Source organism: Macrobrachium rosenbergii, chromosome 8 (genome assembly GCF_040412425.1).
Source record: "Macrobrachium rosenbergii isolate ZJJX-2024 chromosome 8, ASM4041242v1, whole genome shotgun sequence".
Taxonomy (NCBI): Eukaryota; Metazoa; Arthropoda; class Malacostraca; order Decapoda; family Palaemonidae; genus Macrobrachium; species Macrobrachium rosenbergii.
This window is the reverse complement of record NC_089748.1, coordinates 84,869,200-84,882,354: the sequence shown is the minus strand read 5'-3', so window position 1 is coordinate 84,882,354 and position 13,155 is coordinate 84,869,200. Positions and strand designations below refer to the sequence as shown.

The following is a 13,155-nucleotide window of genomic DNA, read 5'->3' as shown; positions in this document are numbered from 1 at the left end:
GTTTTCTCTGTCCCTCCATCTAGGCATCCATGTAGGTTCGGGGTTGATCCCGGGTCTTCAGTACCAGATTGCTATTCTCATGCGGTTGTGATACATCCGGATTTGAGTGGTTCGGGCGTTGCGGCCTCTTCGCTCTCAGGAGTGGACGTTGTCCACCCAGGCGTGGCTGGCCCAGGTGTTGCGTCATCCTTGTTGGGTGGTGCAGGGTTTGCGCAACCTACTTTGATGCCTCCAGTATGTTCGCGATTGATACGTCAGGTGTCTGTCTCACGCACCCAGGTATAGCAAGTTCCGGGTTTTCGAGTTCTGCGTTTGCTAGGGGTCAGCCTGCCTCTTTCCTGTTCCAGCTCGGTCGGACCAGTCCAACAAGGACTGTTCAATTGAAGATATTGGATCTGGTACCGGATATTAGTTCTCCTTCAGCCAATGAGAATGAGTATAAGCGGATGGTAGACTTCATCCTCACTTATCCTCAATCCAAGGTTCCAGAGGAGCCTACACTACCAAATCAAACGATGTTTGAGTCGCAATATGCGACAGAACCAGTAGTTGCTCAGTCATCAAAGAGTCTGGTCTGCTTTGGCCATGTCGTGCAGGCACTGAGGGAGGCAGACGTAGGTTAGTGGCTTTGATAGGGTCGAGTAAGCACGATTCAACCTTGCTTCGTATTCAGGAGGGGTTTTAACAAGGTAGCGGATAACCCTTCTGCGGGTGTTAGGGTTCCTCTCAACGTATCTGTTGAGGCATTTCTCTCTCGTGTTCCTTCATCAATTGTTTGGTCTCAGTTTCATCGGGGGGGGGGGATGTTTCTCAAACAAGATGGATATACTCCCTCTGGTCCGGTACTGCCTGACACCTCATCACTTTGGTGTCAGTGGGGCTGGCATACCAGGTTAACATTTCGCCTGACTGTACAACGTTCTTTGGCAGAAGAGGAGGGACTTCTTTTAAAGCTTCCGCCTCACTATCCGGACATTCGGTGAGGGTTCTGTAGAGGGCGCCTTTTGCGCTCTGCAACAGTCTTTTAGGGAGGAGGAGATATCCTCCACGGTCAATTTCGTGTAGTCGTCGTCAGCAGTAGCGTCAGCAAGCTATGATCAGTGTGTTTGCTCTGGGTTCAGGGGACGTGGCCAGTATAATGAACTTGTTGCTTCTAACTCATATCTCCAGTGTCGGCAATTATGCATCGTCGAGGGTACAAAATGTTGAAGTAGAGGGTTCCCCCCCCCCATCTCTCTCTCTCTCTCTCTCTCTCTCTCTCTCTCTTTTCTTGTGTCTCCGCATGCTTTCTCTTCAGGTATGTCTCAGGAATTGCTGGGACTTCCACATCGAGAATGCAGGTATAATCTGGAACGATTCTCACTTGTTGGATCTTCTGTGATAGTCAGGAGAAGCGCATCTGACATCTGGAAGGTCTGTAGTCTCCCCTCTTCCCGACGTTCATCTGTACTCGATGCCTCATATCAAGGTTGGGGAACAACCTTGGAGGAACCCAGGCTTCAGGCTTCTGGAGGGATCGGGAACGAGAGGAGTCATAACCTTCGGGAACCTCAGGGCTGTAAAGGAAGCCCTCAGGTGTTTTTCAGTCCTAGTGCGCAGCACAGTAGTGGGTCTGCTTTGCGACATCGTAACTGCCATGTCGTATCTGAGAACTCGAGGGGAACAAGATCATTAGAACTTAGAGGTGTATGCTTTCTGCCATTCAGTCTCATTCATCAGGTAATCAGGAATTACGGGAGTGTTTAGAAGTCTATGACTCTAGCCCCTTGCTGGCCCTAACGCCCTTGGTTTCGGAATTCTTAATGGTCTTTAAGGAAGTTCTGATGTTCCTCCTCATGCGGAAGATCTTTTAGACAGCCGCATTTCCACCATTATCATCCAAACTCTTGCATGATGAACCTAGTTGCAGGCGACTGCCGAGCGAACAGCTAGACAGTCCAGACACTCTAAAGCTATGTCTAGACAGTGTTTCTTTCAGCTTGAGAAAGTCAACCCGTAAGCGTTTACCGGGTCAGCTTGACATGGGGAAGTCTGTGTTGTAAGGAAGGTCATTCCATCTTTAGGCCTGCCATAACCAAAGTAGCTGGTTTTCTCATATTCCTTCGGAAAGTCAAGATTCTTCCATTTTCGGCTATTGCTGGCTATGTATTTCTCTTCCGGAATTCGTGGCGTAGACAGAGTCGGAGGCTAAACTCTGCTTCGTTCATTTAAGGTTCTTTATCTGCAAGTGTTTGGTTCTGGCATCAAGCGGGGATGTCTTTATGTCCGAGGCGAATATTAAAGTCTATTTATCGAAGGTTGAGAAACTCAGTCTGCTTCTGTGTACACTTCTTGTCTCACCGCGGAATCCTTCCCGTCTGCTGTCAAGGATGCGGTTAGTTACTTTTGGAGAGAGGGTTCCTGGTTCCTGGTTTATAAGCATTCACTCCACAAACACAGTTGCAGGCACACTTCACGGTTCTCGTGTTGTGCAAACTTTATGCCCTTGAACACAGTTTAATTTGACTTTACATTATATTTAGTATTTAACAGTTTTTTTTTCATTACCACACAGTATTCGGAGTATGTCCACTTCATCTTCCTTTCTAAGGAATGGTTCAGTCTTCTATTCTGGAGGTCGTTTACTTGCGAGTCAGTCTGTGTTCTCTTCCTTTACTTAACCCTTTAACGCCGAAGCCCTATTTACAAAAACGTCTCCCGTATGCCGGCGGCGTTCAGTGAGTTAGCTTTGAAGCGAAAAAAAGTTTTTTTCAAAAATCACAGCACACTTAGTTTTAAGATTAAGAGTTCATTTTTGGCTCATTTTTTTGTCATTGCCTGAAGTTTAGTATGCAACCATCAGAAATGAAAAAAATATCATTATCATATATAAATATTGAATATATGACAGCAAAAAAACTCAGATAGTATACAAATCGCTGTAAGCAAAACGGTTAAAGCTAATGAGTTCATTTTTTTTATTTGTATTGTACACTAAATTGCGATGATTTTGGTATATAACAAATTTTAAAACGATCAAAGCAACACAGAGAAAATATTATCACAAATGATGCATGAATTCATAACGCTGGACGTAAAAAAATTGTTTTTTCAAAAATTCACCATAAATCGAAATATTGTGCTAGAGACTTCCCGCTTGTTGAAAAATGAAGCTAATTGATTGAATATTACTCGACTGTAAGTGTTTTAGCTACAATTGCAGTTTTCACCATTTCGTCGAGATAAAGTTGACCGAAAGTCGAATTTTTTTCTATTTATCGTGATTTATATGGAAATATTTCAAACTGATAAAAGCTACAACCATGAGTTATTTTTTGTTGTATTGTACATGAAATTGCGCACATTTTCATATATAAAACTTTATGTAACGACTAATATAAAGCGGTGCAAATATTACGACAACGAGACGAAAGAATTTTTTAGATGTTCGCCGAGTTACTCGCAGAGACTTAGGGAAAATGTTTTTTAAAAAATTCACCATAAATCGAAATATTGTGCTAGAGACTTCCAATTTATTGCAAAATGAAGGTAAACGATTGAATATTACTAGAATGTAAGAGTTTTAGCTTAAATTGCGTTTTTTGACCATTTCGGTCGAGTTAAAGTTGACCGAAGGTTGAAATTTTGGCAGTTATCGTGATTTATGTGAAAATATTTCAAAACTGATAAAAGCTACAACCATGAGCTATTTTCTGTTGTATTCTACATGAAATTGCACACATTTTCATATATAAAAGTTTATGTAACGACTAATGTAAACGATGCAAACATTACGACAACATGAAAGAATTTCTGAGATGTTCGCCGAAGTTACACGCAGAGACGTAAGGATTTTTTTTTTTTTTTTTCAGAAATTCACCATAAATCGAAATATTGTGCTAGAGACTTCCAGTTTGTTGCAAAATGAAGGTACTTGATTGAATATTACTAGAATGTAAGAGTTTTAGCTTATAATTGCGTTTTTTTTGACCATTTCGGTCGAAAGTTAAAGTTGACCAAAGGTTGAAATTTTGGCAGTTATCGTGATTTATATGAAAATATTTCAAAACTGATAAAAGCTACAACCATGAGTTATTTTCTGTTGTATTCTACATGAAATTGCACACATTTCCACATATAAAACTTTATGTAACGACTAATATAAAACAGTGCAAACATTACGAATAACGTGATTTAAAGAATTTCTGGCGCGGGCGTAAAGGAAAAAAGTTTTTGAAAAATTCACCATGAATCGAAATATGTTAGAGACTTCCAATTGGTTGCAAATTGAAGGTAAATGGTTGAATATTACTAGATTGTAAGAGTTTCAGCTTAAAATTGCGTTTTGTGACCATTTTGGTCGAGTCAAAGTTGACCGAAGGTTGAAATTTGGGCAGTTATCGTGGTTTATATGAAAATATTTCCAAACTGATAAAAGCTACAACCATGGGTTTTATTTTGCTGTATTGTACATGAAATTGCGCACATTTTCATATATAAAACTTTATGTAACGGCTAATATAGAACAGTGCAAAAATTACGACAAAATGACAAAATGACGAAAGAATTTATGAAATTTTCGGCTGAGTTACCGCCCGTGCGTAAGAAAAAAGTTTTTTTAAAAAATTCACCATAAATCGAAATATTGTGCTAGAGACTTCCAATTTGTTGCAAAATGAAGGTACATGATTGAATATTACTAGAATGTAAGAGTTTTGGCTTACAATTGCGTTTTTCTACCATTTCGGTTGAGTTAAAGTTGACCGAAGGTTGAAATTTTTTGTAGTCGACGTACAGTACGTCCACTTGGCACCCAACAGACAATTTTAGTCGACGTATGATACGTCCAATAGGCGTTTAAGGGTTAAGAGATGTTCAATTTGCCCCACCGCGTATAGCGGTGAATTCTCCTATCTAGGGTGCGTTCAGTTAGCTGAGGTGGTATTCTCTTAGTGCGGAAACTCGGACGGTTATTCTCTTAGTCCACGTTTAACGCCGAAGTCTATTATCTAGGGTGCGCTCATTTAGCTAAGGTAGTATTCACGTAGTGTGGGTTATTAGGTTAACCAGATAGAGGAATTCCTTTTAGGCTTTAGAATCTTGAGCAACAGTGATAGTATAATCACATGAACTTAAGTTTAGTACATTTTAAGTATCGTCTTTGATAGTTTCCCTACGAGAGTCCAAAGAGGTGCTCTCCTAGGCTAGCCTATGCTGTTTCGTCGGCACTGGGATACTTCTTCGCTCGTCGGCCTTTGCCGCAGCCTGCAGGGCGGAGGGTCATCAGCTCGGCACACTACCTCATTCCCTCCTTACTGGGTAGGCTGTGAATAGCCTCTTGGGAGATTCATCGTTCTCCTTCTTACATGAAAGTTATTCTGTTAGTCCACGTGTAGCTGCTAACCCTTTTATTGTGGGTGCATTCATTTAGCTAAGGGGGTACTCTCTTGGTGCGGAGGTTCTTAGAGGCGGCCACTTGGGAGTCGGTGTCGGTTTTCACGACTTTCTACATCAAGACATTCACTTTTCTTCGAAGAAGAGTTACTCGCTTGGTCCCTTTGCGACGACCAACTTGATCTTATAATTACGTAGTAATGTCAAGGGTGGGAGGAACTCTAGGTAATGAATGTAGCCTGAGGAACTTTGGATTCTCTGTTAGTCGGGGTTCATAGAGTATTAAGTTAGACGTTAGTACTGTGAAGTTAGGCAGATCCAGTGGACAGGTTTGGTTTCTTCAACCTCTTCTGCTCAGACATTGGCGGCAGCGGGCGGCGAAGAACTTGAAGATCCTGCACACTCAACATCTCCGTACATGAGAGGCTACAATAGCCACATGGAAGGTTCTTCGTACCCCTCCATATATGAGAGTTTTTTGATTAGCCACATTGGAGGTTTGTCGTTCTCCACTAATCATGGGTGGCTGTGATTAGCCACATGGTAGGTTGGTTTTTTATTTTGCTACTCTCTATCCATGAGGAGGTTTGAATACCAAATGAGAGGTAGCTCGATGCAGACAGTACCTAGACATGAGACTGACGTCGGGGGTACTCTCTCTACGGGCATTCTCACCTGCCGAGTGGGGTAACCAGGTGAGGATACATTCATTTATACAGAGTAGGCGAATAATGAGTTACCTGCTTTCCCTCCAACCTCCTTAAAATTATGTTAATCGGGCTAATTCAGGTGTTCAGGAGTGTATTGCAATATGACTCTTTCATAATAAAACTAATATTGTAATATTTACCTGAACACCTGAATGATTCCCACCCTCCTCCCCACTTCAGTTTTAATCGTGGATAACGCAATTGGGGATCTCAGCCTCACTCGGCTGGGACTTGGAGCAGTGTTGCCAGTGGTACTTGAGGTAACTCATTTGACATTGACAAGATTTTCCTGTAAGCATTGGTAATGCTGATAGTTAATTACTCACTTATTGGGTAAAAGCTATGGGGATGTAGTTCGGGCTGGTAGGTGACCAGGGCTAATTCAGGTGTTCAGGTAAGTATTATAATAATAGTTTTTATTATGAAAACTTCATATTTGACAATTCCACCCTCCCCCATAGCTTCAAAGCTTTGGGCAAAAGACAGGGTGTGATATTTCTTTGTTTAAAAATTGAAATAATTTACTTTAAAAATGCATAAATGTTGTAATTACAGTAAATTATTATTATTATTATGTAATCATATTAGTATTTGAAATTAGTACTCATTATTAGGTAAGTCATTTACTTATCATACAAACGTGGTTAGTCCTCACCACCTCACACATATTTGTTAAAAAATTCTTGTGCCGTTATTCTCTCTCTCTCTCTCTCTCTCTTATCTCAGAGAGAGAGAGAAAAAAAAAACTACTCGTCCTCCTTTTGTATCTCCTGTGAGGTACAAGCTTTGTGGTTGGTTAAAATCCCACACTTCCTGTCAATAGCATGTTGTCAAGGAGGGCAAGAGGGGGAAGAGGGTGTTGTTACAAGTTGTTATTGGCTACTGTCAGTCCTTCCGGCCAGTAGCATATTGTCATGGAGAGAGGGGGTTGCTACGAGCTCTGTTATTGGCTACTTCTAATCCCCCGAGCCAATATCGTGTCATCATGAAGACTGCGTCAAAGCAATAAAAAAATTGTAACACAGCTGATGATGGAATTTTAGTATATTTTTATGTTTATATACAACAATCCATATTTCTTTGAAGGATATATGCAGTACAAAGAGAGAGAGAGAGAGAGAGAGATGTGGGCAGTTGACCTTACTTAAATCTCAAGAGTGGAATTATTCTGGGGAGAGATAGATATGGGCAGTTGGCCATACTGAAATCTCAAAAGAGTGAAATTATTTGTGGGTTATTCGGGGGGAGAGAGAGAGAGATAGGTATGGGTGGTTGGCCTTACTTAAATCTCAAAAGAGTGAAATTATTCGTGTATTATTTGGGGAGAGAGAGAGGTTGAATGAAGTGATTACATCGGTAAGCAATTTTGCCATTTCACAGGATTTTAATTTAAAATTTTATGGATACTTTGCCATGGTTACCTTAATATTAAGATTTGAACATTAGTAAATCATTTTTTTATCATAAGGTAAAAATCAGTAATTAGTGAAGATTACTCTATGAAAAAAACTTCCAAATATTGATCATTCTGCCAGTTTGGATGCGTATTTCTTCCAATTGGCTTCGTCCGAAATACAACTGAAAATCATAATAAAACTTTACTTTTAATTCTTTTGGTGTCTTGAAAACAGTGAATCCTGCATTTTTATTGAGTTTTTCATAAAAAAACCTCCAAATATTGACTATTCCGCTGTTTTGGATGCATACTTCTTCCGATCAGCATCGGACTGGCGTCGTCCGAAATACTGTCAAAAATCGTAAAAAACCTTACTTTTAATCCTTAGGGTGTCTTGAAAACAATGTATCCTAGATGTATATTGAGTTTTTCAAACAAAAACCTCTAAAATTTGGCCATTCTGCCATTCTGGAGCCATATTTCTTCTGTCAGATCGGTGTTGTCAGCGTCGTAAACCTGGAACATGCGATGTAACCCCAGGAAATAATTTTTTTATGAATAAATTTGAAAAGCTTCGTAAAATGAGCCCGTTGTAACCTGGAGACTGTCTGTACTGTAATGTAAGGTTACTTTGGGTGTTTTGGGATGATGGTTTGGGGTGTATTTTTGTTTGAAATATTAAATTGTTTTAGTGTGATAATTTAAGGTACTGAATATTTTTGTTTGAACTACCAAATTAAGCAATGAAATGTTAAAATAGGCAGTTATAAGCATTTAGTATAAGGGGTACAAGTATTTGCTAGTTATTAGAATTTTTAGAGGGACTTTTTGCATTTCTGTGAATTTTGCATTTTTGCGGATTTTGCATTTCCGCAGTATGTTCTGGAACGTATCCCCACGTAAAAATGGGGGAACTCTGTATATGAGATATATAACAATCATTGTAAGTAAATGGCAAAATATGGATTGCAGAACCTGAAAATAATAAATTAAAACAGATAAAATCCAGTGTCTGAAAATGGAGTTCATCTCTGATAGACACACTCAAGCAATTCTGACATGTCTTCGAGTCGGCCATACTCATTTGATACATGGACACTTAATGAACAGTCCACATGGCCCTCCTCCTGAATGCCCAGAGTGCAAAGTGACGATAACAATCAAGCATGTACTGTATTTTGTGAATGTCCAAAATATAACCAGAAGCAATTATCAAATTTTGGAAGTAGATCAGTGAATGAAATTTTGTCAGAATCTTATATATTTTCAGTATAGGCAGTCCCTGGTTAATGTCTAGCAACAAAAACCAGCAATTTCCGACGCCAATTTTCAGTTATTGGCAGTTTTCAGTTATCATCACACCCTCGGAACAGAACCCCCACCGATAACCGGAGACTGCCTGTAATTCCAATTTAATGTTCATGAGGAACTGTGATTTGATTAATAAAATATAAAAATAAATAATAAAAATATGAAAACCCTTAGGGCATCTAATGAATTTTAAAACAACTAAATTTTAAAATGTTACTTAAATTATTCTGAATTTTAATATACCTTATTGAGTGGGTATATGAAAACCACGAGTATAAATGTATTTATTGTGTGAGTGTGTTGTGTATGCCTTTGTGCAGTTTTTAATTTAATTTTCATTCATTCATCACCATATCGAATGACCTATTTGGTCCCAGTGCTAGGCCTCTGGCCTAGACCTGGCATTTCATCCAAATCCTTTGGGCCAGCCCTATGAGAGCTGATAGTCAGCTCAGTGGTTTGGTTAAACTGTTTTAATAATAAAGTAATAATGATATGTACCTGGAGTGCCCACCAATTTTTTGAGTGTTGAGTAGTGGTTATATTGTTTGTATGTGGTGTAGGTTACAGTGTTGTTTGGTTGTTTTTGATTGTGGTACTGCGCCTTGGGCAGGGGCAAATATTGATGCTTTGTTGGCCTTCGGAAATGTCCTTCACTGCAAAGCCCCTACTTATGCTTTGTCACTTGAGTAGAGGCGCTCCTGGCTATACCACCACACCGCTACAAGGTTGAGATGAGCGTCAACCAGAGGCAGTATCTACTGTATCTACTGCAGTAGTTCTCTCACCAGTTGAGGAAACAACAAGCATTGTATCAGTGGTAGCGTATTTTCTGTTCTCAAATTCATTAACCTTAATAATGTTTTGGGGTACAGGATATCCATGAATCCCCACCACCTGTCAATGCAGATTTAGTTAAGTAATTTCTAGGTAAGTTACTTATATAAAAATGACGTTTTTATAATAAAGTTTTATATATACTTACCCAGTAATTGGCTGAGTTTTTCCTCTCTTACCCAAAAGTGGGAGGGGCTAGTCACCTACATCAACAAAAGAATCACTACCGCGAATTTCAAATTCAAGCTGCCTTGTGAGTAGGAACTCTTAGCTAAGCAATTACTGGGTAGGTATGTATGAAACTCTATTTTATCATAATGTCATTTTCGTCTCTTTCCGAATCAGCACTTCTGACTCCTTAACCTGTTCTCTTACCGACTGCATTTCCTTTATCACCCTTTTCAACTTTTCATTTTCCTCTCAACTTTCTGTCTCTGCTTCCACCCTCCTAAGGTATTTCCTTGTCTCTAGTTCTGCAAATCTCTGTAATCCTTCCTTTTTTTTTATTTTACGTTACTTTACCATACATCAGTTTCAAACATTTTCCTACGCTACTTTCCCCCAAAGCTGCCGAATGCTACTACTCTCTGTCCTTTCAGTACACTGGCTCCCACACGGCACCAGTGTGTTGTGGATTTTTTTCTCTGGGACAGCATGTGATAGGTGTATTAGAGTCAAGAGCAAGAATAATAGACTAGTTCAACATTCTTGGGAATTAAAATCAGTCAATCGATATTTAACCTATAGATTTATGTAACATTAGTTTTATTTACAAAATTTACTGTATGTACAGGTTGTTAACTTCAAATTCCTGTTGACAGCCCTTCACTGAACCAACCCTACCTAACCAGTAATTAACCTACCCAAGAACACAATCAGTCAGCAACACTTATTTTATCCCTAGTGAATTACTTATAGGATAGGGTAAATATGATGGCCATATACTTACCCTAACCTAAAGGTAGTTTATTTGGGATGAATTGCACCTGCTGTTAAAGATAGCTCATATCTCCACACACATAGGTGAGTTAGCATTCAAACAAAATATTTTGATGTTTTAGCTCTTTTTAGAATTCTCCTTGCTGCCATTGTGTATAGGCACTCACTGGTTTTTAATGGTTTTGGCTGTATGCTGCATCCATAGTACTGTACAATTATTTTTCCTAGGGTGCCTTCCACTGGAATCAAGGGTAAGAATGTCAGGTTCTGTAGGGATGATTACAGTGTTAGCAGGATGTTGATTTTTAGGTAGATAGACACTTTATACTGACCGCAGGGCTATAATGTGTGATATGGAAAATGAATGTGAGGAATATATGGATTTTAGAAGGACTATGCTTAAGCAGCAGCTCCTGTCATTGGCATCTAGTACTGAAAGGACTAATTATATAGTTATAGACAGTATTATTAATAATGTGTCTGTATTGAGTTTTACTTATTCTGATGTTACACTGACTTGATTGTTAAACCAGTCTCTTCTACATCTACGTCTCCTAAATTCTTGTCTGCTATTCCTCTTTCTCCTTGAAATGCACCTGTTTGTTCTTTACATTTCAGCTATTGATGAGCCTTTTCCTTCTGCCTCTGTTAATGTTTCTCTTTCTAGTACTGCCATGGTTATAGTATCTTCTTTTTGTTTCCAAGCTGGATGCTATTCTAGCTGCCTTGGTTTCTAAGGATGTATTGTATGGGAATGCTCCTAAGTCTATTGAGTCACTTTTGAACAAGGCGGGTGTTGGCTGTCACTCCTTTTCTTCCCCCCAACCTTTCCTGTTCTCATTGGCACCTGGACTTAGGTGAGTTGCCTCAGGCTGTGTTCCCACAGTCTCCCCTTTCATTGAGTTGCAGGTAGGCGGCTACTGTTGCCCAGCTCCTCTTCTGGTGGAAGGAGAACTTGAAACCTAAGCTTTCTCCTTTTAAGTAAATTACCTGTTGTAAGTTTTCTTGTACTTTGGCAGAGAAAGCTGCTTTTTTAAAGTCTGTCAGCACTTTTCTTCCTTTTTTTTTTCTTGAAGTCGCAGAGAGCCGCTTCTTATGGTACAGGTGCTTTGCTGCTGCATAAAGCGTCTTCAGTTGAAGATTCAATTTTCTTTGTCTGTCTTGTTCCTTTGAAGAGACTTACTCTTTTGACTGACAAAGTGCTTTGGAAGTGCAGAGATGGAGATTGTTGTCTGGGCTTCTGTTCAGATTTTTAAAGTTTTATCTTATACTGAACTTTTGCTAAGTATGTTGCCTCTTCTCTGCGCTAGCTTAGATTGTGGTGCCAGCTTGAAGTGTTTTTGGCACCAGCAGGATTTTAGCGAGGAAGAATCTGAAGAGTTTTTGACTTGCATGGTCATGGCCATTTCTGACGCTGCAGGCAGATGTTTTCATATTTATACTCACTCTCATTTGAAGTGATAACAGTTATGCTCCTATCTGGCATCAAAGGTTTCCCTTCCGCAGCAGATGGCAGTTGTTTTGATTTCTCCTTTGGGTTACCTTCTAAGTCTGACTTTTTAAGGCAATAAGAAAGAATATTTTGGTATAAGTGATACCTCTCTATCACAGGTATTTTATACCTTTCAGGGATCTGTTCAGCCTTCAGGTTCTGGTAGGAGGTCAATTGCATGCCTTCTGGCATGTTTTGAGAGACTTGGGCATACAACCTAGGGTGGTGGAGGTACAGAAGGAGAGTTATGATTCCTTTTGGGTTTCCCCTTCACTGGCATCGCTTCTTATAGCTGTTTCTCTGTATCTGATTTTACCTCCGACTTTCATGGTGTCATAATCAACCAGAGACTGGCGCCTAGAGTTGGACATATTGAGACTGAACAACTGTACGCATTTGTCCCCATTTTTCGTGGTTTTTTCCAGCATTATTTTAGGGACTTTCCCAAAGAATAATTGGATGATTCGGTGGACATGAAGGGTTTATTTTCCTCATACAAATAGATCCACAGTCGTGCAAGTTCCTTTGATGTGTACAGTGTTTGCAGGGAAAGTATTCTTGTTCAAGGTGCTTTGTTTCAGCTCATGTACAGTGCCTCAAGTATTCACAAGGAATTTATTGTCCATAGGGAATGGTGTCTTAGGAGCAAGAATTCTTTTTTTCTGAGTCAAGTGGTTCAAGTTGGGCAACTCAGTCGACATTATTTCAAAGGCTGAGGATCTGTTGCTTTGTCTGACTTAGTCTCTGTGCATTATGACACTTTGTTAACTCCTCAGTCCATTCACTATCTGGGGATAAGGGTAGACTTGCAATTAGTGGATTTTTATGTTGTAAGATGAACAGGCACTTTTTGCTTCTTCACAAAGAATTTTAACCCTTAAGAAAGCTTCCTATGCAGTCACAATTACAGCATGGTCTAGGCATAACAGATTGCAGCTTACATCGAACGTTCATTAAACTTTCAAGTAAATCCAAGACCATCATTGTCGCCAGGTTCGGTAGGAGGTACGCCAAAACTACAAGTTTATTCTCAAACCTACATCCAGGTTTTGATGTTTTTTCCCACTGTCTTGTAACATAAAACAAAGAGTTATGAC

General features: G+C 39.7%; 1 protein-coding gene across 1 annotated transcript in view; it reads left to right on the top strand.

Moving 5' to 3' along the window:
- Positions 1-13,155, top strand: part of Sap30 (SIN3-associated polypeptide 30) — a 120,645-nt gene that overhangs the window by 44,236 nt on the left and 63,254 nt on the right. The gene's annotated exons all lie outside the window — the stretch shown is intronic.